Source organism: Dermacentor albipictus, chromosome 5, assembly GCF_038994185.2.
Source record: "Dermacentor albipictus isolate Rhodes 1998 colony chromosome 5, USDA_Dalb.pri_finalv2, whole genome shotgun sequence".
NCBI lineage: Eukaryota > Metazoa > Arthropoda > Arachnida > Ixodida > Ixodidae > Dermacentor > Dermacentor albipictus.
The window spans coordinates 155,756,658-155,781,067 of record NC_091825.1 but is presented as its reverse complement, the minus strand read 5'-3'; the positions used below and the strand labels follow the sequence as shown (position 1 = coordinate 155,781,067).

At 44.9% G+C, this 24,410-nt stretch overlaps 1 long non-coding RNA gene across 2 annotated transcripts in view; it reads right to left on the bottom strand.

Moving 5' to 3' along the window:
* The window catches only part of LOC135902310 (uncharacterized), a 237,063-nt gene that overhangs the window by 57,797 nt on the left and 154,856 nt on the right, over positions 1-24,410 (bottom strand). The window lies entirely within an intron of this gene.

Genomic DNA, 24,410 nt, shown 5'->3' with positions numbered 1-24,410 from the left:
TACATACACTAGCCATCGCAGACTTGATTCGTAAACATCAAATACACGCAGCATAACAATTGTAAAAGAATTAGGTTTCACGCCGCATCTTCTACACGCTTAACATTCCATTACAGGCAGATGGTAGTGGGAGTTACAAACAATCAGGGTCCCCTTTCCGTATCATTACTTTGGGACCCTAGTCTGTATATTACATTTACGTACCTATGTTTTGTATATGAATAAACTTCAGCTTCAACTTCAATGTAGTGGTCTGCGAGTCTCGCCAGTAGTTTATTTAACAAATCAATAAGGATAACTGTATGGGCTTGTTGGTAAGCCACCTTGCATGAGCTACAACAAACTCGAATACTTGATCAATGCCACGAAGTATCGCAAAACAACATTCACTTCATTTGTGAAACGAAAAACACACAAAATAACTTACTCCAACGCTTCAAACAGCAGAGCAATGTGCCAGGCATATGCCTAGGTTAACAACCGTAGTGCCGTAGTGCCGTAGTGCTCATATGCCGTAGTGCTATGAGCGCTAAAATTGTAAATTTACCAGATTTATGAAGGCTGTGCAGATCGTTTTCACCTGTTGGAATGTATGTTGGCACGCGTGCTTGCGTGCGTGGTTCGGTTCTTTTTGTTGTTTCTGTTGTTTTCCTTTCTATTGTTTTCCTCTTGTTGGCTACACACTTTTATCCCTGTAAGCCCACGCATTTTCATTAAGTTATAGAAGTTTCAGGACATATCGGAACGTCCCGGCTGTCTTTCAAGCCTATGCTTAGCTTGGACCCGTAATGCTTTCTTCTTTCTATTTTTCTTTCTGTTTTTCTTTATCTTCTAGAATTTTGCATAAGTAAGTCTGAACGAGTAGCTTGCCCACTCATTGACCAAATTTCCCTGTTTATTTTAGTTCAGTAAGGAAAGCAGAGAAAGACGGAAAGTAAACGTAATGCAAGAATGCTTGGACCAATCAACTAACAGGAAATTTAATCAAAGATGTCTTTATCCCAAGACCAAGACTTCACCACCCTGGCGGCAGCGTGTGCTCGGACGAGGCACTGCTGTTTTGTAATGCGCCTTTCCGGAAAATGTATCTACGAGAAAAGGAAGCGTGTCCGTAAAGGAATAATAATAAAACAAAAAGCCGGGGACAAAACTGCTGAAGCAGAAGAATCAAATGTAATGAAAAATCAGGTTTTCTGCCTTACGCTAGGGTGAGTGGAATGGTAAATAACAAAAAAAATTCTACAGAAATTCTGAGGATTCTGTAGACTAATGCGTAAACATTCTTTGGCTTGGCGGCTACTATGCCTTTGATGACTTATTTAGCTAGCTTATGCAAGTACACCCATCACACCAAGCATTACCATTAAACTGTTGTAACGAATACATGTGTTGACCGATTTATGCACTTATTTTGCAGATATAAGGCTTCATGGGACGGACAGACTTTGCTGAGGTACTCGCTGGAGAATCCTTACGCACTGAAAACTAGAAACACAGCAGAGGGAAAGAGAAAGCGTTAGCGCAAGTCTTTTAACGGTTGTCGTCTACTGTATGACCGGCTTGTGCTAACCGCTTCAGGAAGCGCAGTGGCGCCTTGGGCATTCAGATGACTGGTGGGGTCGCCTCTGCCGGACAGTCTGTTTCAACAGCTGCAGGTCGCCATAGCCGCGAGGGGCCATCTGCGTGTGCAGCGACAAAGACGGTCATTACGACGAAGCAGCCCCCCCGGCGGGCACTGTCGGGGTGCGTACAGCATTGTCGGCGATGCTCGTACGCAGAGCAAGGATGGCCTCGTTGCCGCACTAGAGGAGGAAGGTGTTGTTCCTCAATACAGGAGCCACGTTATGGGGGAAGAGAAGAGTGCCGGTAGCATGAAAGACAACGTTGTATGATGTGAAAGAGAAATGCTGTTTATGCAAGAAAGGAATGAAACAGTAACGAATAAATATTCAGTCGCGGTTTTTACGCATCGAGAAGAAGCCTCTTTTATTTTATTTATTCACCATTAATGTTGCTTGAACATGCCTCTGCTATTACTTTGTCTTGTAGCGTCTATTTGTGGACAGACGCAAACGACAGGAAAAAAGGTTCTGCGAAAATTCACAATGTGCGAAAAAGGTTAAGGAAGAGAAAATTTTCATACGACTGAATATCGCTCCAAGCGACAAAAAAAAAAAACATTCGCGTTTCTGAGAAAGAAAGTTATGAATATTTCTGTCACAACACTTCCTTTCAGGTTTCCGCTGAACATATTTGCGTATTCCGTGCTCCTGCATGCACAACTGAGTTTTCACTGAATTTCGTCTCGCACCGCAATCTCCAAGTCACCATACTTAGGTACACGGTAGAGTGGATGCTTCAAAAATGTGCTGGTCACGAGTTCCATCCCCGGATCAGAAAAGGACTTTTCTTCTTCGTACTAGTTTCTGGCAGATTACATTACTGTTTATTGCACAAAGGCATGTAGTACATAGGAATTTATAATGCTTTCATTCGTAATTCCCGCCATCCATACGGCGAGAACGTTCGCTCTATTAAAATGCTTCTCTGAATTTATTCTTCCTTGTATAAAAAAAAAACTTTTTTTCAATAGCAACGTTATCTGACTCATTTCTGCTATGACTTAGTTAAATGCTATTGTTGTAGTTAAAATATTGTTGTAGTCAATACTCTATGTCTTGTAAAAACCTATTCCGCTAGGCAGCCGGCTTCTTGGCTAGTCTCCCGTTGGGAAAATAAGGCACCGTATTTCTTGTAGTTATCATTATCATCCCCGCCATTACCTCCAGTACGACGGTCGGTAGTACTATCGCAGTGGATATGACGATCTTAAAACATCATGAAGAAACGCCGGTGATACTGCGCGACAACACTGATTTTCAGGCGATGAACAAAGCATGCTTTCCATTTATGTGCGTCGGTCGCAGGACATCGCATTAAGGAACCGCCCTGTGTGAAATGAATTTCAGCAATCGAAATCACTTATTTTCGAAACACCCAGGTGGAAGATAGTGCGTATTCTTGAGTTGCAGCACCCTTCTTCAAGAAGCTTTGCTTTCTGTGTCCGCAACTGTTGCTTAGTCAAACTGAGGGCTAGAAAAAACGCCTGTAAGCCTTGATTTCACGTGCTAGGATAGATTATCACTTATTATCGCACTGGTCAACGAAGTGACTTCTTTTCCGTGCCTTGTCAATCTAGTATGACGAAGTGAACAAATTATTCCGCCTAAGGTGCCCCTTCGCTCTGCAGTGCCTTTTTGCAAGATAGTCCACTTACAGCACGCCGCTGTCGCAAGGCTGTGTACGGTGTCTGGGCAACCTCACGTTGTCGTTCATGAAAAGGAATTTCTATTTCTATACGTACCTTTCTTGCGTTCGCGGGCGCTATGAGACGCGCGTACACCGTAGGCGCTTACGTGAGCGCTCAGCTTAACGATGCGGCCTAGCAACCGAGCCGCAGGACACGCTGCCGTCTACGTGAGCCGAGTGTCAACAAGTGAGGCGCGCTGACCGTACGGGGCAACCTAGCGTTACGGCAATGCTGTACGCAATTGCTGCCTCCCCTCGTTCATTTATATATATATATATATATATATATATATATATATATATATATATATATATATATATATATATATATATATATATATATATATATATATATATATATATATATATATATATATATATGTAGAGAGAGAGGAAACTTCATATAGAGGAACAAGCAGAAAAATAATGGAAAAGAAAGGAGATTCGAGCGGACGCCGCAGTTCAGGTTAAGACAAGAGCATGCTCAAAATAGATTCTGCCCGCTGATATGGCTCAGCGGCTGTGATATTCTACTGCTCAGATTGAGGTAAAAGGTGTCGCCACATTTTTGAGTAGTCAAATGTGAAAGAAACATTCGGCATTTATACATATGGCCACCATAGAAGCAATTTAGCTATATGACATAAATATCTAGCGCTGCCTGTATATTAAATAGATCAATGTTGATTAGAACTTAGCGGCAGAACTGATGAAATAAGATGGTTAATTGGGTGAGTAGGTGTGTATTCGTGGTTAGGAACTCGGTTCGTTGATTTACTGACTGACTGACTGACTGACTGACTGACTGACTGACTGACTGACTGACTGACTGACTGACTGATTGATTGATTGATTCATTGATTGATTGATTGACGCGCGTTTATTTGCAGCATGTGCAGTTTTATTGGTGTTTTTTTCTTCTATATTTCTTCTATAAGCACGTTTACGAAATGTGCTTTATTGTAGAAATTTTTTTTTAATATTACCTCAGCTTATTATCCTTTTATTTTTCGGAGAAGCCGGCGACGCACTAGGAGGCAGCATTTCCAACTTCCAAAGAGGACACAAGAACATAGGTCAAGCGCTTTCCTGTGTTCTTCTGTCGTTTGTTCGACCTTTGCCCTTTCCTGACCATAAATATAAGAAATAATTTTTTTCGGAAATCCTTCAATTTGCTCACATTATTTCACCAAAAAGCAGGGAACACACTGTTGTCAGTTTCCGTTAACCCTTTCATGAATGCGCATCAAGAAGAGAGTAACATTTTTATAGTGGTGTGAGGATATTCGAAGTTTCGAATACGAATACGAATAGCGCGTGTATAATAGTCGATTCGTATTCTAAAATGAACTATTTGGTATATTTTAATGCTCAAAACTAATCAAATCTTTTGAAACAACTGACTGTTCAAGCCGAGTTACTGTTCTCCGTCTGCTGAACAAATGATCGCTAATGATCAGAAGGGTGACAACGAAAAAAGTTTTGGATAAATGAAGAAATGAAATGGCTAATTAAAGCTTCTTCACTCTTTCATTGTGGAGACCGACATGACAATCTGATTTCTATTTGCATTCTGTCATTTAGAGTTTTTGGAAATTTAGCAGTGTGAAAACTTTATCTGCTGTGCTACGACCAGTGATGTTTCCCTTGCAACGGGTCCTTTAACATGTGTCTACGGCAGAAAAGCCCGTCAATAGGTCTTTCTTTTTCTCCTCAATTTCTTTTCCGGCAACTATTTGTTTAATCTTATTTGAAAGCTAGTGATACAACGGCCGTTTTTCTTGGAGGGCTTGTTTGAAACGAGATTCTAACGTCGCTGAGAGGCTACTCATGCTGTTGTTCTTTTTTTCTATTGACAGTTGCAGACGTTGCATTTAAAACAGATTATGTTTCCTGATAGTTAGCTGTCCTTTTTGGGAAAAAAAGTACAAGTGTACGGAAAAAAGTCAGTAAAGGCATGATACGTAACTATACCGAAATAAATATACCTGTCTTAAATGTACGCCTCTGAACGCGTCCATTACTCGGATCACTTATTCGTATTTGATTGGCATTTTATTGGCATTCGAAAAAAAAAATATCCGTTTGCCTTTAGTTTAATATATTCCGACTCTGTCCAGTGCTACTGAGTGTTGGGGTGAGCGATAGAGGTGGCGGGAGGTGGCACGCGGCTTAAGGCTGCGATCTTACTCATGGCGACGATTCTTGATTGGCCTTTGTTCGCTTCCTGTGGTGTGGTGATCCCAAAGGCCATGGTCATGGTAAGTCTCGTTAACGCGGACACATTGGTTTGTGCACCTAGATGAAATTCACATCATCATTGTCCTGCGTGAACTGGAGGAGGCTGGAGTAAAAAAAAAATGGAATCAGTACAGTCTTGCCAGATCTAGAGTGCTATGTATATCACCCGCTCAGTCTGCAGCGAAACTTCACCTGGCGAGCGATGTTCTGACAGAAAGAGACCTGCGGATGCACGAGTCACATTATCACGCGAAGTAAATTATTGTGTATACATAGCAGTTCGTTTTGGGGCGGCATTTTTATCCGGTAAGCGTCTCGAAATTGTTCTGTTAATTTCTTTTCGCTTACGCGTTTTTCTATGCAGCATTTTCATTATATGAAATGAACAATGAGCTATCTGCGTGTACCGGATGGCACTATCACTGAAGTAACGGGACCATCTTGCCATAACGACGCCTTTATTTGTTTGCTCGAACAAAGTTTTAACATCTTCTTAAAGTTTTTCTAGAAATTCACATGCGCATGTAGTGTTTGGCGTTTAGTTCATGGTTTCACTTAATGTCCACTTTTTTTTAAGCGATGCCAAGGAGGTCTCCTTATTGAACTTGGCCAAGTGCGGCTTACAGTGATGTCGGGCCGCATTTAACCGGAAATCTTTCACGTCGGGAACAGACAGTCTTGCGCGAAGTAATGGTTTTCGTTGCTCGATTTCCTGGCTTTCCGCAAGACGAGTTCCATTTTTCGAAGTGAGCGCACTCGCAGCTGCCAAATTTAGCTTTTCCTCATTTTTCTTTTCGTAGTCACAATTAATATACCTTAAACACAGGTTGCCCGGGCTCACAGAAGGGTGCAAAATTTCGCAGCACCGGGAGAAGTGTCTGTGAACCGAAGAAAAAATCCTCATTAACTCTTATTTTTCTGTTGCGCTCAAAAGGTAAAAGTAGGATCGAGTTCATCAGTGAGCAACAGGAACGCTGTTTATGTTTACTTCGGGTTACGCTTATTAGCAAAAAATGAAAAAAAAATGTCTCGTGCTTGCGAAAAACACTTACGATTTCGGGAATGCGTATTCTAGAGGTGTGATTGAAGATTCCAATGCGTGGTGTAAGAAAGCTTTCTCGTTTTGCGTGAAGAAGCGGCGCTTCCCCGTCCCTCGGAACGTGTTTTCGTAAGTTGAAAATTTTTTACATCCCTTTAAGATTGATTATACTGCTAACTCATCGCAACATTCACGCAATAAATTCACAAACACAAAATTCGCTGTATTATGTTTTTCATTTATTGCTCACATAACCCTTTGGCATTTGTTGTGCTGAAGCAAGTAATTAAGGTTCTACAAAAAGCAAGCACACTTGCAGATTAAAAGAAAGGGCCTACACAGCTAACGGCACACGGGTTCAGCAACAAATGGGAATTTCTGCTCTGGTAAGGCATGGCGCTTCTAATTCACTGCATCACCGTGTAGGTCTCAAAAACTGCTACAGATAAAGTTTGGACGCAAGGCTATAGTTCCCCCCCCTGTATCTTGTACTCATCAGGCGAAAATAAGGATTTATTTATTTATTTATTTATTTATTTATTTATTTATTTATTTATTTATTTATTTATTTATTTATTTACTTACTTATTTGCCCAGGCAGTGTGGAAATTGAGCTTCGCCAATCGGGTGGGCCGTAAGAACAATTTCGAATTGGCAGATGTTGCAACGAATGTTTCAAATTATTCTTTCTTTTTTCTCTGCCGTGATCAGTTGGTCTGTGAGTTTTTGCTTGTGTTTTTTTCTCTTTGACATGTTTTCACACGGTTTTTCTTTCTTTCTTTTTCTTGGTATTTTACTCTTTAACATGTACTGGGTCCTTTACTTTTTCACCTGCCACCTTTGTATTGTAAACAACCCCCCACCCCCCTCTGTAATGCCTTGTTGGAAATAAATAAATAAATAAATAAATAAATAAATAAATAAATAAATAAATAAATAAATAAATAAATAAAGCTGTTGTGGCAGACTGGGGGTGCAATTTCATCCACCTGGTTTCAATGGCGTGCTTGTCTACGCCTATAGAGACGCCGTGCAGTCGTATGCATTACTCACCGTCGGCGACGAACTAAAAGCGCGCATTCAGCATGCACGCCTGCCTTCTAAGTTGTGCCCTGAAAGGCGAACGGGCACCAGCTATGCAAGCGGCACAGCGATCCCTTTAAGCACAGAATGTTCTCCTCCCGAAAGAGTTTCGTCGTAAAGGCATAACGACCGGACGGTAGCGACCTCGTACGGCTTAGAATGAGAGGCGCGTAGTGTTGGGTACTCACCAACTTGCAAGCCAGTGGAGGACACTCGTACCTCCGGCATTATTTAGTTATTCCTGCGGCAAACATAAAATGCTCCACCGTGGCACCCAGAAAGTGTTTTCCTGTGCTTGCGTCACTGAACCTATTTCTTCTTTTTGAGAAACTTAGCTGCATTCATGGTGGCTGAACTTCATTCAATGTTAAGAGAATACAAGACGGGGATGCATGCTTACGTGAATGAGTTCTTGTTATTCACTACTGAAGAAAAAAAAATCACAAGCTAGAGTTAATGTTAACGCACAATTTATGGAACTGCAACCTTCTTTCATCAGTATGCATTTTAAACATCACGTAGAACCAAGCTACAACAGCTGTAGAATCGTTACTGCGTTCGTGCCCAATGCCATATATATATATATATATATATATATATATATATATATATATATACTTCGGTACGTATGAAGAATGTAAAACTCCGATGACGTATCTGTCATAGGGAGAACGGAGACCATTTGTACAAAAGCACCAAAGCACTGTATTTAGTCAATGCAAAGAAAAAAAAATTTACTCTTCAAGATGAGGAGGCGAGTACATAACATGTAGAAAACTCACGTAGGAAGCCCAGAAAGCTCAACTAAGAAATTTTTGAAATACCGCAGAGAGGTGTCACTTGTTACCTTATACAGGATGCGAGGGGTCGCGGTGAACAGAAGAGTGTTTCTCTTGTTCTTTGTATGAAGTTACTCCTACATATATGAGACCATGAAGACGGTAAATACACCCTCATCTGCTTATACGATACCCATACTGCGACCTCCACTGACCTCTATGTTCCGCGAACTGCGTGTCATTGCATTCGTTGGACAGGTGGTATCGTTTGTGTTAGCGGGCCAACTGTTTTTTATACAATGTCTATGCGTGTATGAAAACTTAAATAAAAGGTAAACGAAAAATAATATGACAAGGTGAAGTAATAAACCTCACCGCAGGAGAAAAGCGAGAAGAATCTCTAATAAATTATGCGGGAATATACCTGTACATATAGCTTCATCTCCTATGCACGAGGTCGCGGGAACATGTCCCGGCCGCCGCGGCCTTATTTCGATGGAGGCGAAATGTGAATAAACGCCTGTGTCACGTGCATGGGGGGCATGTTAAAGATACCCTGATGGTCAAAATTAATCCGGAGTCCCCCACTGCAACGTGCCTCATAATCAAATCATGGTTTTGGCACGTCAAACGCCAGAAGTCAATTACATATAGGTTCATAAACATGCTATATATTATATACCATATATAACCATTAGTGAATGCCTAAAACCGAAAGAAAATATGCTCATTGGTCCACTAAACATGTGGGCAATCTTGGAAACGTGTATGAAAAGAAAACCTGTATCTATAGCGGGACGGCAACGAAGAACCGCTTCCGAACGTGTTGAGTAAGATCTGCTCCATTCGAAAAATTCCAAAACCGTCTTTGTGCTAATGTCGCAGTACTCCACTGTAAACAAGGACGCACCCAGCATGTCATCATTTTATTTTCAAGGAATATTTTCCGCCTCCCTGGCCCTCGAGAATCTCTCTCACGTTCTATCGGCGACAGACGAAAATCCCTTTGTCTCCGGATCGGATCAGTTTAGCGGAACATTTCTATCCTATTTTGGTCACCCTTAAAGGTTTAAGGGATCTGGAAATCGGAAGCAGGAGACCGGGGAAGAGTCGGAATAGGCGGCGTTAAATGAAAAGCAGATTGCGAGTCAAGGAGGATTTTCTGCCCTTCGCATTGTCGTCTACCGCGTTTTCGGAACTGTCTTGAGTCTACGGGCATTTGGAAGCAAACCCTAACGTGCCAACGAAATTTATTTTTGAACGCTCGTGCCTTCATTTCCGTCTGTCAGCAAAGCAAGCAGTGGCCCTTCAAGGCGTGACGGGACGGGAAATTGACAATCGAGAGCAAAAAGCACAGGAAATGTGTTATGCAATCATGTTGCTTTCTTACTTTGTTTTCGCGTGGGAGGAGGAGCAATTCGACTATCCCCAAAGAACTACACAAGGTTGCCCTTAGAACCAGGACTCTCACTCATGCAAACGAACAAACACATTTTTCTTATTGGACATGCGCTATACGAACAGTCTTCCCGAACCTTCTTTCAAATCACTGAGTGAGTGAAGTAACTTTATTTTGGTCCAGAGAAGACGCAGGGGAGACCCCGCGCCACCCGGCTAGTCCCACGTAGGGACCGCCAAGCCGAGCTTGACGGCCCGGTCGCGGGCACTCTGGACGGCCAGGGTTTGGTCGCTGAGTTCGGGGCTGCCCAAGAGCGCAGCCCACCTATCCTCGCTGAAGGAGGAGCCGATGGCTTCACACCCCCACAACACATGGTCCAATGTTGCCCTTAGTCCACAGGCAGGGCAGTCCGCACTGGGGTATCTTTCGGGGTATATGGCATGAAAAACCGCGAGGTTAGGGTACGCACGGGCTTGTAAGAGTCGAAGGGTAACCGCCCGCGCCCTACATAAGGCGGGGTGCGGGAGGGGGAAGACCCGTCTTGACAGATAGTAGTGCGTGGTGATCTCGTTAAACGTAAGCAAGGGTTCACCGCGGGGTTGTTTTTATGGCAGCAACACGCATATTTGCGATGTAGCAACTTGTACAAAAAGAAAGGGGATGGGGGGACATGGACTGCAGCTTTATGGTCCCGCTTTTCGAGCTGCTTTTTTTGTTTTGTTTTTAACAATGACCACTCACTATAGCTAGGTCACCTTTGTATTGTACTCATATGGCATTGCATGGTGTCGTTGATAAGAGTGAACCAGTAAAGGTAATATTTTTCGGGAGAAGAAACACAAACAGTGACGGCTAGTCCATATGTCAACGCATGCTTAAAGAAATTTTTCTAGGACCAGTGGCCTACGATAAAAAGCGGATACGCCCTTCTGAGCCCACACTTCTAAAACAAAATTCTAAAACCAGGGTGGCCATGTACTGCCACCCTGGTGCAGTACATGGCCACAACGTCCTATATGAACAACACAATCAAACCCCGGCCCTCAGTCCCCAGCAGCTGCGAAGCAACTGACCACGGCGGCGGTCAGACCTGCGACGCTGCAGAGGGTGCTAAGAATCACTGGCTCCGGACAGGCCGCCATTGTAATATGAACCTGGCAACGTTTAACGCTAGAACGTTATCTAGTGAGGCGAGTCTAGCAGTGCTATTGGAGGAATTAGAGGGCAGTAAATGGGATATAATAGGGCTCAGCGAAGTTAGGAGGCCAAAAGAAGCATATACAGTGCTAAAAAGCGGGCACGTCCTGTGCTACCGGGGCTTAGCAGAGAGAAGGGAACTAGGCGTCGGATTCCTGATTAATAAGAATATAGCTGGTAACGTACAGGAATTCTATAGCATTAACGAGAGGGTGGCAGGTCTTGTTGTGAAACTTAATAAGAGGTACAAAATGAAGATTGTACAGGTCTACGCCCCTACATCCAGTCATGATGACCAGGAAGTCCAAAGCTTCTATGAAGACGTGGAATCGGCGATGGGTAGAGTGAAAACTAAATACACTATACTAATGGGTGACTTTAATGCCAAGGTAGGCAAAAAGCAGGCTGGAGACAAGGCAGTGGGGGAATATGGCATAGGCACTAGGAATATCAGGGGGGAGTTATTGGTAGAGTTTGCGGAACAGAATAATATGAGGATAATGAATACATTCTTCCGCAAACGGGATAGCCGAAAGTGGACGTGGAGGGGCCCGAACGGTGAGACTAGAAATGAAATAGACTTCATACTCTGCGCTAACCCTGGCATCATAAAAGATGTGGACGTGCTCGGCAAGGTGCGCTGCAGTGACCACAGGATGGTAAGAACTCGAATTAGCCTAGACCTGAGAAGGGAACGGAAGAAACTGGTACATAAGAAGCCGATCAATGAGTTAGCGGTAAGAGGGAAAATAGAGCAATTCCAGATCAAGCTACAGAACAGGTATTCGGCTTTAAGTCAGGAAGAGGACCTTAGTGTTGAAGCAATGAACGACAATCTTGTGGAGATCATTAAGGAGTGTGCAATGGAAGTCGGTGGTAACTCCGTTAGGCAGGATACCAGTAAACTATCGCAGGAAACGAAAGATCTGATCAAGAAACGCCAATGTATGAAAGCCTCTAACCCTACAGCTAGAATAGAACTGGCAGAACTTTCGAAGTTAATCAACAAGCGTAAGACAGCTGACATAAGGAAGTATAATATGGATAGAATTGAGCATGCTCTCAGGAACGGAGGAAGCCTAAAAACAGTGAAGAAGAAACTAGGAATTGGCAAGAATCAGATGTATGCGTTAAGAGACAAAGCCGGCAATATCATTACTAATATGGATGAGATAGTACAAGTGGCTGAGGAGTTCTATAGAGATTTGTACAGTACCAGTGCCACCCACGACGATAATGGAAGAGAAAGTAGTCTAGAGGAATTCGAAATCCCACAGGTAACGCCGGAAGAAGTAAAGAAAGCCTTGGGAGATATGCAAAGGGGGAAGGCAGCTGGTGAGGATCAGGTAACAGCAGATTTGTTGAAGGATGGTGGACAGATTGTTCTAGAGAAACTGGCCACCCTGTATACGCAATGCCTCATGACCTCGAGCGTACCGGAATCTTGGAAGAACGCTAACATAATCCTAATTCATAAGAAAGGAGACGCCAAAGACTTGAAAAATTACAGACCGATCAGCTTACTGTCCGTTGCCTACAAACTATTTACTAAGGTAATCGCAAATAGAATCAGGAACACCTTAGACTTCTGTCAAGCAAAGGACCAGGCAGGATTCCGTAAAGGCTACTCAACAATAGGTCATATTCACACTATCAATCAGGTGATAGAGAAATGTGCGGAATATAACCAACCCTTATATATAGCTTTCATTGATTACGAGAAAGCGTTTGATTCTGTCGAAACCTCAGCAGTCATGGAGGCATTACGGAATCAGGGTGTAGACGAGCCGTATGTAAAAATACTGAAAGATATCTATAGCGGCTCCACAGCCACCGTAGTCCTCCATAAAGCAAGCAACAAAATCCCAATAAAGAAAGGCGTCAGGCAGGGAGATACGATCTCTCCAATGTTATTCACAGCATGTTTACAGGAGGTATTCAGAGACCTGGATTGGGAAGAATTGGGGATAAAAGTTAACGGAGAGTACCTTAGTAACTTGCGATTCGCTGATGATATTGCCTTGCTTAGTAACTCAGGGGACCAATTGCAATGCATGCTCACTGACCTGGAGAGGCAAAGCAGAAGAGTGGGTCTAAAAATGAATCTGCAGAAAACTAAAGTAATGTTTAACAGTCTCGGAAGAGAACAGCAATTTACAATAGGCAGCGAGGCACTGGAAGTCGTAAGGGAATACACCTACTTGGGGCAGGTAGTGACGGCGGATCCGGATCATGAGACGGAAATAATCAGGAGAATAAGAATGGGCTGGGGTGCGTTTGGCAGGCATTCTCAGATCATGAACAGCAGGTTGCCATTATCCCTCAAGAGAAAAGTATATAATAGCTGTGTCTTACCAGTACTCACCTACGGGGCAGAAACCTGGAGGCTTACGAAAAGAGTTCTACTCAAATTGAGGACGACGCAACGAGCTATGGAAAGAAGAATGATAGGTGTAACGTTAAGGGATAAGAAAAGGGCAGATTGGGTCAGGGAAAAAACGCGAGTTAATGACATCTTAGTTGAAATCAAGAAAAAGAAATGGGCATGGGCAGGACATGTAATGAGGAGGGAAGATAACCGATGGTCATTAAGGGTTACGGACTGGATCCCAAGGGAAGGGAAGCGTAGCAGGGGGCGGCAGAAAGTTAGGTGGGCGGATGAGATTAAGAAGTTTGCAGGGACAGCGTGGCCACAATTAGTACATGACCGGGGTTGTTGGAGAAATATGGGAGAGGCCTTGTCCTGCAGTGGGCGTAACCAGGCTGATGATGATGAACTTGAGAAGTAGAAGCTAGAGAATTGCGCAAGCACGAATACTTGCCTTCGACAGGTTGTTGTAGAATCACAATATTGAGTTATATGTGACCTCGATTATCCTACAAAACAATGTTGTCCTTCGGTGGTGACATTTTTGGGCGGCAAATGTGCATGAACAGGAAAAAATAAAGAACAACGCTCTTCAAGTTCACTGTGGAAGACAACAGTACTACGACAAAACTCCGAACTACGACAGCTGCGTGACATAATTATGGGTGCGTAACACAATGCTACAAGAATTTTGTTTTATCTTGAACTTATGCAAAACGGCAGCAATCAGTGCAGGAAGCAATGTGAGGATGTTGCCACTAATATATATTTAGTAGACTAAGTGTAGTCGCCTTACCTTATGATTTTCAAAGCGGCACTTAAAAACCAATGCTAGGCTATGCTGGTGACGCAAGACCAGCAGAGCCTCCCGCTGACCTTCCGATTCTTCCTCTGGTACCGCTTTTTTGTGTTCGTTATCACTTGGTGATGGTGACGATGGCGGTAGACCCGCGTTATTTCTGCACGTGACGAGAATCAGCTACGGTTGGACAACATTGCTCGGGCGACGGCAGCAAGCCATGGCTACCTGAACTGAGGACGCCACTCACCTTTGCGTTGAGTCGAAGGAGCCTGGTGAAACAATAAAGTTTATTTCTCTCTCTATGCCTCACTCTCTCTCTCCAACTCTCGGTGCAATTCCAAGCACCTGTTTCCGTCGCGTTGGTAGTAAGCAGGTCGTTGAAAGCAAGTCGAAGCGACATAACCAATATAGTCGCAGCAGCAGTTATCATATAGATGGCGGCGACGCAGCTAGCTTGATTTACCGACTGGCCGTTTCAGATCCGCTCTCGATCGCACAGAATGCTTGCCGCACTTGGCGCCGGTAGAAAGGAGTCAGGGAAATGGGGCGAGGAGTGTGGAAATGGAACGCAGGTTGGGCGTACTTTGACAAGAGCGCGCTGTGCTCCTTGCCCCAAAATGTGGCAAAAATTCCATTTGTCATGTGGTTCGCCGTTCACGAGAGAGAGAGAAGCAAGTAACAGACAGTGATGTTAACCAGAAAAGCATCTGGCTGGCCACCCTACGCTAGGGAAAAATGAAAGGGCAATAAAAGAAGTATAGAAGAAAGTGCGAGAGACGCAGTGGACGTCTGAACACGAGCCTGCACCACGCTGCCAAAGACGTTCGCGCAAAACAGTGGTTTTCAAAGAGCACACAAGTTCCTCCAGCGCCTTCTGGGCCGATGGTCGGTTAGCGAAAGGGTTTGTAGTGCTTAGGCGGATGTCAGATATTCGAATCAATTTCTCCTAAATAGAGCCGTGCATAAAGAGACAACCTCCCTTGCGCGAGAAGTTCACTATTGCACCCAAAGTGCAGCTTTGCTTTTGTCTCCGAATGTTTCTGCATAACAGTGGAAGCACAAGGGGCGCCATGCGATCCTCCCACCGCATTTCGCTCCGTTACCGTACACATTAAGGAGTTGTGTCATACTAGCACTGACAGTGAAGGAATTATTGTCGCTGTAGATACCAGGAAACCTGCCCGATGGTGTTCCATATTTTCTTCGTAGGTTATTGAAATTCATTAAAAGAGTTAAGCACGGAAATTATGTGGCGCAGTTATGTAGAGTAGTTGTACTTCGGAAAACCAGCACTACCACATTGTGGCAAGTGTCCTCTTCCTTCTAAAGTTCACGTCTCTTAAGTTTGGCACAGTTGAGTGAAGAACACGGAAACCAACCATGCACGTGTCCGTAAAATGCAAATTTTCCTAGCGATAATATTTCTTGCTGCGCATCTGGAGTCGCTACTTTTCATGTGCATTCTTGAAGATTTCGTTCAGCGTTCGCAATTATGTGGCTCAAAATTTCAGTGTTTCTGCCGGAACAGGGACTATACCAGATATAACGCATAATTTTAAGTGCGAACTTCTGGTTTTGGTTGCGTGTATTTGTGAGTTCTTGTGCGCGTCGTCTTGTCGTTAATATTACGCGAGAAGCAGCATGATAGGCTTGCAGAAAGGCAAGTACTTCCTTCCATTAAAGACGTTTGTCTTCTCCTCTTTCCTAGAACATTTATTTCATGCTGTTTTTCGTATCCCAATATTTTCATTACTATATACGCACATAGCCATCACAACCTATGCATTCACATTTCTTACATTCCAGTGGATGTCTTCTAGAACCTTCTGCCTTATTTAACTTCACAATATTTCATTTGGTTCCCTTCCAGGCCGAGTAACAACACAAATTATAAGAACACATAACGTATCGCGGTCACAAGTACAAAATTTCTGGCTGACAAAATCAGCTCCCTTCGACACACCGCTTTTTTTTTCAATGAAGAAAAGCTTTCACTTGTCCCTGCACAAAGCGCGGCACGGGATAATCAACAAAAGGCTGGTCATCGAAAGGGAAGGCAAAGGTCACAAGGCTCTGCGGGACACCTAGCTGGAAGAATGCGACGTCGAGCTGGCTTGTTCCTTACAAACAGTTCGGGGAACTACCATTATTGCATAGTCCGCGACGGCACGAACACACGCCTGCCCTCACGAAACAAAAATAATGTATCGATCGCTTTGTTTTGACTTGCAAAAAGCGTTATCGCTCTCTGTATGAGCCAACAAGCGTGGTGATCTATCTTACGGTATTGCAAAGCATGCGTATTAGTGCGCAGGTTTTATTTTGTATTTGTTTCCTGTCTTCACGTTGTGATTTTGGGCATAGTTTGTTACATTGTGCGCTCGAATGCAACGTGCCATATGAGTGGTGCCGCAGTTTTAGCGCTTGTGTAGCTATTATACGCTTCGTTTGAGTCTTGACGACGGCAGCGAGTGCAGCGCACACTGAGAAATTGATTTTATTGTCACCGCGTTGGTACGTAGCAGAATATTCGCAAGCTGCAAGAAATTGTGGAATAGAAGCTCGTTTACGGCAGCTTCGCTAGCCCTACTACCGCCTAGAACAAAAGCAGCAGAAGGCAACGGTTCACATAACACTCTAGTTAAAATGTTAAAATGCGCAATATGCAGGCACTGAGGCTTCAAAGAAAGAAAGAAAGAAAGAAAGAAAGAAAGAAAGGAAGAAAGAAAGAAAGAAAGAAAGAAAGAAAGAAAGAAAGAAAGAAAGAAAGAAAGAAAGAAAGAAAGAAAGAAAGAAAGAAAGAAAGAAAGGGACACATTCAACATAGCATTTGAAATATACTACTGCGTGACCAACTACGCAGATTTCCATCCGTTAATTTCGGATCAAACCGGATGAAGCGAGACCTCCGGTCCAATTTAGTATGCTTGAGGGAGAATTCGCAACTGCCCCTCAATAGCTGAAATAGCTTAAATTGAATTGGATAAAATCTAATAAAGGTCGTGCAGGGTGCACATCAGCGCCCAGTGGGCGTCTCCCACGCAGGGACCGACAGGAAGTCCCTGACGGCCGCTGCTCGGGCCTGCTGGACGGCATATCGCTGGTCTTGGAGCAGCGGGCTTCGCAGGGTTCTCTCGTGCACTTGTCCGAGGTGGAGTCGGGCGGAGCGTTTCTACACTCCCGGAGCCCGTGTGCGAGTGTTGCCGTGCCTCCGCACGAAGGGCACGCGTCGTCGGGGTAGACGTCCGGGTAGATGATGTGTAACGTGGCGGGGTTGGGATAGGTGTGTGTCTCTAACAAGCGTAGCGTTAGTGCCTGTGGCCTGTTCAGTTTGGGGTGCCGGTGCGAAAAGAGACGTCGTCCCAGGTTAGGGATCTCGTTGTACGTTAATGGGGCGTCCCTGTTCACTTCCAACACCTTCAGACGTGTTTGCCCGGGGGTGACGGCACGGTCCGTAAGCGCGCGCACAGCGTCTTGGGCTGTCTCGCTGAGGTTGGACGGTGCACCCGCGATCCGACCGTGGTGGGCGGGAAACCAGAAGACGGTGTCGTGCTTAAGGGCACTGGCACGAGTGCCGCGGAGAACACGTAACGCCTGGTCTCAGATGATTCCTCTCTCGAACGCTTTGATGGCCGGTATCGAGTCGCTGAATATCTCCTCTCGCTTGTCGTCAAGCATTGCCAGGGCTATGACCACTTGCTCCGCCCCCTCGGGCTCGCGTAGCGTGGTGGCGTTTCGCGTCCGTTGCGAGGACGAGAACGCGGCCGCGGCGGAGGTTCGGTTTCCCAGGTAGGCGGTGGCGCCCACGAACGCGACGTCATCCGCTTTCGTTCCAACGTCGTCCTGAGCTATAGGCGCCTGCCTCGATTGTGTTCCGGATGTACGTTTAACGGAATCGTTGAGACCGTGATCAGGTTGTGGAGCTCGCGAGGAACCGACGTATACCTGAGCCTCAGCTCAGGAGAGGTATACTTTTTCATGCTCCGATTGTTTCCACTTGTGCATTGCTGCGACGTAGGTAAAGTGGCATAGGATGAACGCGTGTACGAGACGTAACAGATTGTCGTTTTTGAGGCCATGGTGGCGGTTGGCCACCACGGTTATCACTCGATTAACACACACGCACACGCACGCACGCACGCACGCACACACACACACACACACACACACACACGCACGCACGCACGCACGCACACGCACACACACGCACACGCACACGCGCACACACACATACACACACACACACACACACACACACACGTTTCTCCTTCCCTGGTTCACTAAGAAACAAGAGAAACCGCCTTTGTATTGGCATCCCACTATACCGAAGAAGCGAGCTGATCCAGACGCGTTCACTGGCTTCGCTGCCTCTTAGCAGCGAAGAGCATGAGTGAAGCAGGCAAACAACGGTGGTAGTTATTTTACGGAGTGGTGGAAACCAAACGCACTCCTCTTGCCAAAATTTTGCAAATGCGAAAAAGTTGCAAATGCTGAAGCTTATCTTTATGCTGTTGTAAAGGGAGGCGGTATATTGCATTGTGGCCTAAGAGAAATTTATGCGTTTAGCCTTTAATCGCGCAAGGCTCAATTCAATGCAATTTATTTCAAGTTTTGCCTGAGGAGACAGAGTCAAAAAGCTGCCGACGCCTGTCGGGGTCACCGCGCCCCTGTTTTCGCAACACGACGTGTGCTTCGGGGACTGTGTGCGCCCGTACTTCCCAAAAAGCAGGAGTCTCGTCTCTGTGGCGCGCGCGGAGACGTTTACGCAACTTTATTTCCTGCCGCAACATCCCCACTCTTTCCCATGTGTCGTAGCATTATGTTATAAAGGAAGCTTTAAAACTGCGTGCACTATGCTGTCGAACCCGCCCATCTTAAATTGTCAGACCATGGATGTGCCTTCGTGACTGGGGGCAACAGACCTCAAGCACCACGGCTCAGTGAGATTTCCAACACGTATGGGTCAGGCCATTGCAGGCGTAGTCTCAAGCTTTTAACAGCATTTCTTATAGAAACATAGTGAATCCAAATGGCACAATGAGGGAGGAAGTGAAGGTGGCATCTTTTCCAATAGCTCCCTTCTGCTTTTGTCCGTCGTCGCGCTTGGCGGCTCACAGCAAAGCGCCAATATACTACTTTGTGACCGAGCGAAGGCACATTTCTGTCTCTCCCTCTCAGCAACGCTATTCTCTCAACCAAATCCATCACATTAAAAATGCCGAAGCCCGGTCAGGCAAGCGCAACTTTCGGGAATTGAAATGTCCGTTTCGCTTGAGCCTCAAATATATAGAACACTCCTATCGGTCCAGCCACTCGCCGAGATTTCCAGTAAGACGGGAAACAGAGAACAAACGCAATGGAAAAGAACAGCTCTACATCGGCTTAGGAAGCAGAGATGAAAGGAAAAAGCCTGCGCCACCGAAACAATTGTCGTCCTCTTCGTCGTCCCGGGGTCGCGGCAAGCCAGGAAACGTTTCAGGCCTTGTGGTTTCCCTGTGCGACGCACCACCGACGTCTGCACCAATAAATTCTTGAGCAGGAGGCAAAGAAAAACAAGGAAGAAAAGGAAAACATGCTCGGGTGCTATACTACAGTCGGCCAATATGGCAACAGGCCTGGATGGCAGCAACGCCTTAAATGGGAAAAAATATTTTAACTTTTCCTTGTATTTGACGTTGATGCCACGTTTATTCTTCGTACAGCAGCGCAGAGTGTTGGAACGAGGCCTATGGCTTCAGAACTGCGCAAGCAAACAACAAACACCAAAAGACGATTGGCAGCTGCATGGGGCGCGTTTGTGCGTATGTGTTGTACGCTGCCTGTTTGCGCGAAAGCAGAACGGAGCGACAAAGAGAGCAAAAAGAAGCACAAAGCGCTCTCTTACATTCTTATTACGTTATAAGCCTTTGTGGGCGAAGCTGGCGCTAGCGTAGTATTATAGGAAAATGAAAAAATAAAGAGATACGGGAACGCAGGAAGTAAGTGTAGGATTGTGTTGGTGTGCCTCGCCTGTTTCCGGTAGTGCGTGCGCAAGCGGCACAGCCCGAGTCAGATATGAGAGCTGCGCCTTTGTACACTGACCAGACGCGGCGTGACGCATCACACGTGTGGCGTCCTGTTCCTTCTCCGTGAACCAAGAAATACAGCACATTCCGAAGTTTCCAACCCGGCCGCTGGCGGAAGCCTGTCCAGGGTGACCAGATGCCCGAGCGTGCGCACTTTGGTCGGGACCAGAGGGGGGTTTTCGTTTCATTTTGTGGAGAATGATAGCGTGGGATCCACTTTGCTTTTGTTGTTTGTTTGTTTGCATAACTGTTCTGATGTAGGTGTGCCGCTTTCTTCATTTACCGTCTTTACCAGCATTTACTCTCCTAAAATTTCTGTCTCTCTTTTCGTGCTTTGCCTTTATCCCAAAAGCAGCCCTACCTTCCTGCCCTCCCCCCTCCCCCCCAAGAAAAACGAGAACATATGTATTATAAATTTTTATTCTAGAGTAATTGCCTTCGTTACAAGCACTCACCTATAGTAGAAGTTAGATAAATTAGATGGTAGGCTCATTTCGCGATAAGCAGAGCCCCGATTCTGGGCACAGGGATCTCTCGAAGCTGTGAAATATACTGACGAATGCAGGTATCAGTGTGTAAAGGAAAAAAAAAATGAGTTTCCCTTATAATGTGAAGCTCAGACGTGATACTAGCGCAATAGTAAGTCGTGTACTGTTACGTCTGGTATCCGTTCGAATAAACATTCAGGAACGTGCTCGAGCAATCTGCTTTCAAGAACAAGAGAAAAAAAGAAAAAAAGTGACGAGTCTAGTACGTATATCAACTTCCTTTGTGGAGACGGGTAGACAAGTATAGAGACACGGCATCTTTCTTAATTTTTTTATACTGGATTCTCCTTCTTGCCACTGCCTTCATATAAAATATTTAATCTTGGTGTTTTTATAGATCGGCTGTAGTGCGTGGCAACAACCAAGCATTGCTCTACCAGGTGCATAATTATTTTTTTTATATAGCATCAGCGAAAGCGCAATATTATGTGCCGTAATTCTTGCACAGATTCGAGGTAAATTGGCGTAAGCATTCCAGATCCGCGCGGAGCAAGCGAGAGGAAAAACTTGATTCATTGTGGAGCTTTATTGTGACCCTGCGGCAAAGCGGAGAGACGCGACTTTTCCTTCCTCCTCTTACTTGCTCTGCTTTTCGCTTGACGGCTGGTTTCATTTAAGTTCTTTCATCTCGGTGCTCGCTAATGTTTAAGCTGCAGAGCTTGGGGTAAGCCTATCATAGCAGCTAGCCGCGTGACCTCGCTCTCCAGGTGCAGTATTTTTTAAAAGCGAAGCTTTCCTGTGTGAACCTTGACGGGTATCGCGACCGTGCCGTGGCCTGGCTGTTCTCTTGCCGAATAGGCCAACCAGTCACAGTGGAGCACGCGCGCCCAGCTGGGTTCCTTGCAACGCCACCAGGTGGTGCTCGCCTCGACGCATCCGCGGCGGCGGCGGCCTCAAAAAAAGTCGGCGCACTCGTAAAAAGCTTCGCCATACATACATTCCAACTCGATGGATGTGGTGAATTTTTTTCTTCTCTAGCATAGGCGGAGTCACTAAGAGGTAACCCCTCTGGCTGCTAATGAGTGCAAAAAGAGTTTAAATGTACTCGGCGCACTGTGCACTTGATTCTTCATTCCCTTATAAATTCGCAAAGCCCCTTGAGATTCCGGCGATGGACGCCGGCAGAAATGTCGCTAGCAGCGGACATAAAAGAAAAAGCCGACTGTGTGTGTGTAGCAGGGGGCTATCGCGTTGAAGAAAAAAACGTGAGAGAAGAAATATGTGAAGAAAATAACAGCAATAAACAGAAAAGGCGCGCTCAAGATTAGGCCCATTTTCAATGGTCGACGACTTAGCCAACACATTTGTTAGCTATCGCGATTAGCCAATACGCCCACACTGGACAGTGGTAAACACTCTAGCTGGCAAACATCAGCATCAGTTCGATTCGTGAAGAGCCATCGCCAGTGATACCGGCCAGGCTGTCCTGTCTAAGGTGGCCTAAAACACCAAGTAATGGCACGTGCGATATCCAGGAACGGTTTTAACGGTGGAACTCTAACGAAAACAATAGCAATACAAGACATAACCGTAGAAAGCAACTAATAAACTCAAACAGAATAATGAAGTTGGTTAATGCGCTGTAGCCCGATCCTGGGTCAAAACTCACCGCCCGCACTCTTGCACCCCAGTATAGTAACCAGCTTTTGAAAACTTTATTGCGCAAAGCTGATGTTGCCCGATATATGTCGCTGGTAAAATCTTTACGCAATTAAGTTACACAGCAAATTTGTTAGCGTGATGGTGCGTAGTATCTGCATCCAGCACTATTAATTTCGGAAATGATGCCATTCAGGCTAATAATAATAATATTTGGGGTTTTACGTGCCAAAACCACTTTCTGATTATGAGGCACGCCGTAGTGGAGGACTCCGGAAATTTTGACCACCTGGGGTTCTTTAACGTGCACCTAAATCTAAGTACATGGGTGTTTTCGCATTTCGCCCCCATCGAAATGCGGCCGCCGTGGCCGGGATTCGATCCCGCGACCTCGTGCTCAGCAGCCCAACACCATAGCCACTGAGCAACCACGGCGGGTGCCATTCAGGCTGTTGGTTAGCTTACATGTTACACTTGCATGGTGTTACACCTACACTTACACTTGCATTTTAGACACATTTGTGACTCATCCACACACACACACACACACGCACACGCAAACACACACACACACACACACACACACACACACGCGCACACACACACACACACACACACACACACACACACAAACACACACACACACACACACACACACACACATGTATATATATATATATATATATATATATATATATATATATATATATATATATATATAATGACGCGAGGAACAAAACTTTCCAATATGCTCAATTCGACCTTTGGGCGTCACTGAGTAAAAGTGACCTTCCGAGGCCACCCAAGTTCTTGGAACTAACATCTCCTGCAGTACACATTTCACGTTCTTCCATTTATTTATTTCGCTTCATTCTGGCTTGTCCTCTAGAACACTAATTTTAAATAAAGAAAAAAACATTGCATTACAGAATGCTATGAGGTTTAAGATGTGATGCGTCGCATTGTGTTTTTGCATTTTAAGCCATCAAATTTCGAAACCTTACCTTTTCACAATTAAGTAAAAAAATCTTATTTAGCTCAACGTGCACAAAGTTTGGAAAAGCTTCGGTTGATTCTTCAGCAGACCCAGTTCCATACGAGATATAAAAGAGTGTTTAGCCGTCTTTATTAAGGGCTCAGACAATAGTCGACCATAGCCAACAGACTAAGACACACGACAAAATATGGTGATTTGCAGCTATTGTTCTGAACCTGGCGGATAGCTAAATTCTAATGGATGACAGCGGTGACGTCAGTTCCGCTAAAGATCCAAGGACCAAATTTTATGGAAAGAGAATGCACTTTTACGTCTAAAAGCAATGATTAATGGGCATCTCATAAGAGCAGCCCCAATAGCAACAATGGCTACACCGACAACAATGACGACGACGAAAAAAATAATTGGAACGGTTTGCCGAAGGAATAATAATAACAGTGATCATCAGGTTGAAGGGTGATAAGCCTTCTTGTTGCTTTTGAGTTGGTGCATTCACGTGAATTTGCAGCTCGCTAAGGGTACATGCACGATGCGTATATCAGCCACTTCGCCTGAAAAGGGCATCGTACTTGCCAGTTTAGCGAAAATAAAACGATGACGAGAGAAGAGGACATGGACACAGATAGGGCGCTTTGAAGGCGCTGTACCAACAAGCCTGCACGGCAGCCAAGTTTCTTCAATTCTCGGTCAACGGGCCCTTTCGTACGCGCAAGTGTACTCGCCCTTTTGTGTCATGCAGAGCAGCGCATGACTGATTTTATTTATCAATACCACGAGTGAGTAGGCAATACTGCATTATCGCTCTCGCTGGTAGCTGAATAAAATCAAACTAGCTTGGAAAAGCCAGTGCTAATTTTTTGGCCTTGAGCTATTCGGGCTATGAAGATGGGCTAAAAATATTCAGGGTATTAGGTCCTGTATGTGCTATAAGCAAGTTTCTTCAAGTTGTTCCTACGCAAACTTATCTCGCTTTTTTCGCACAAC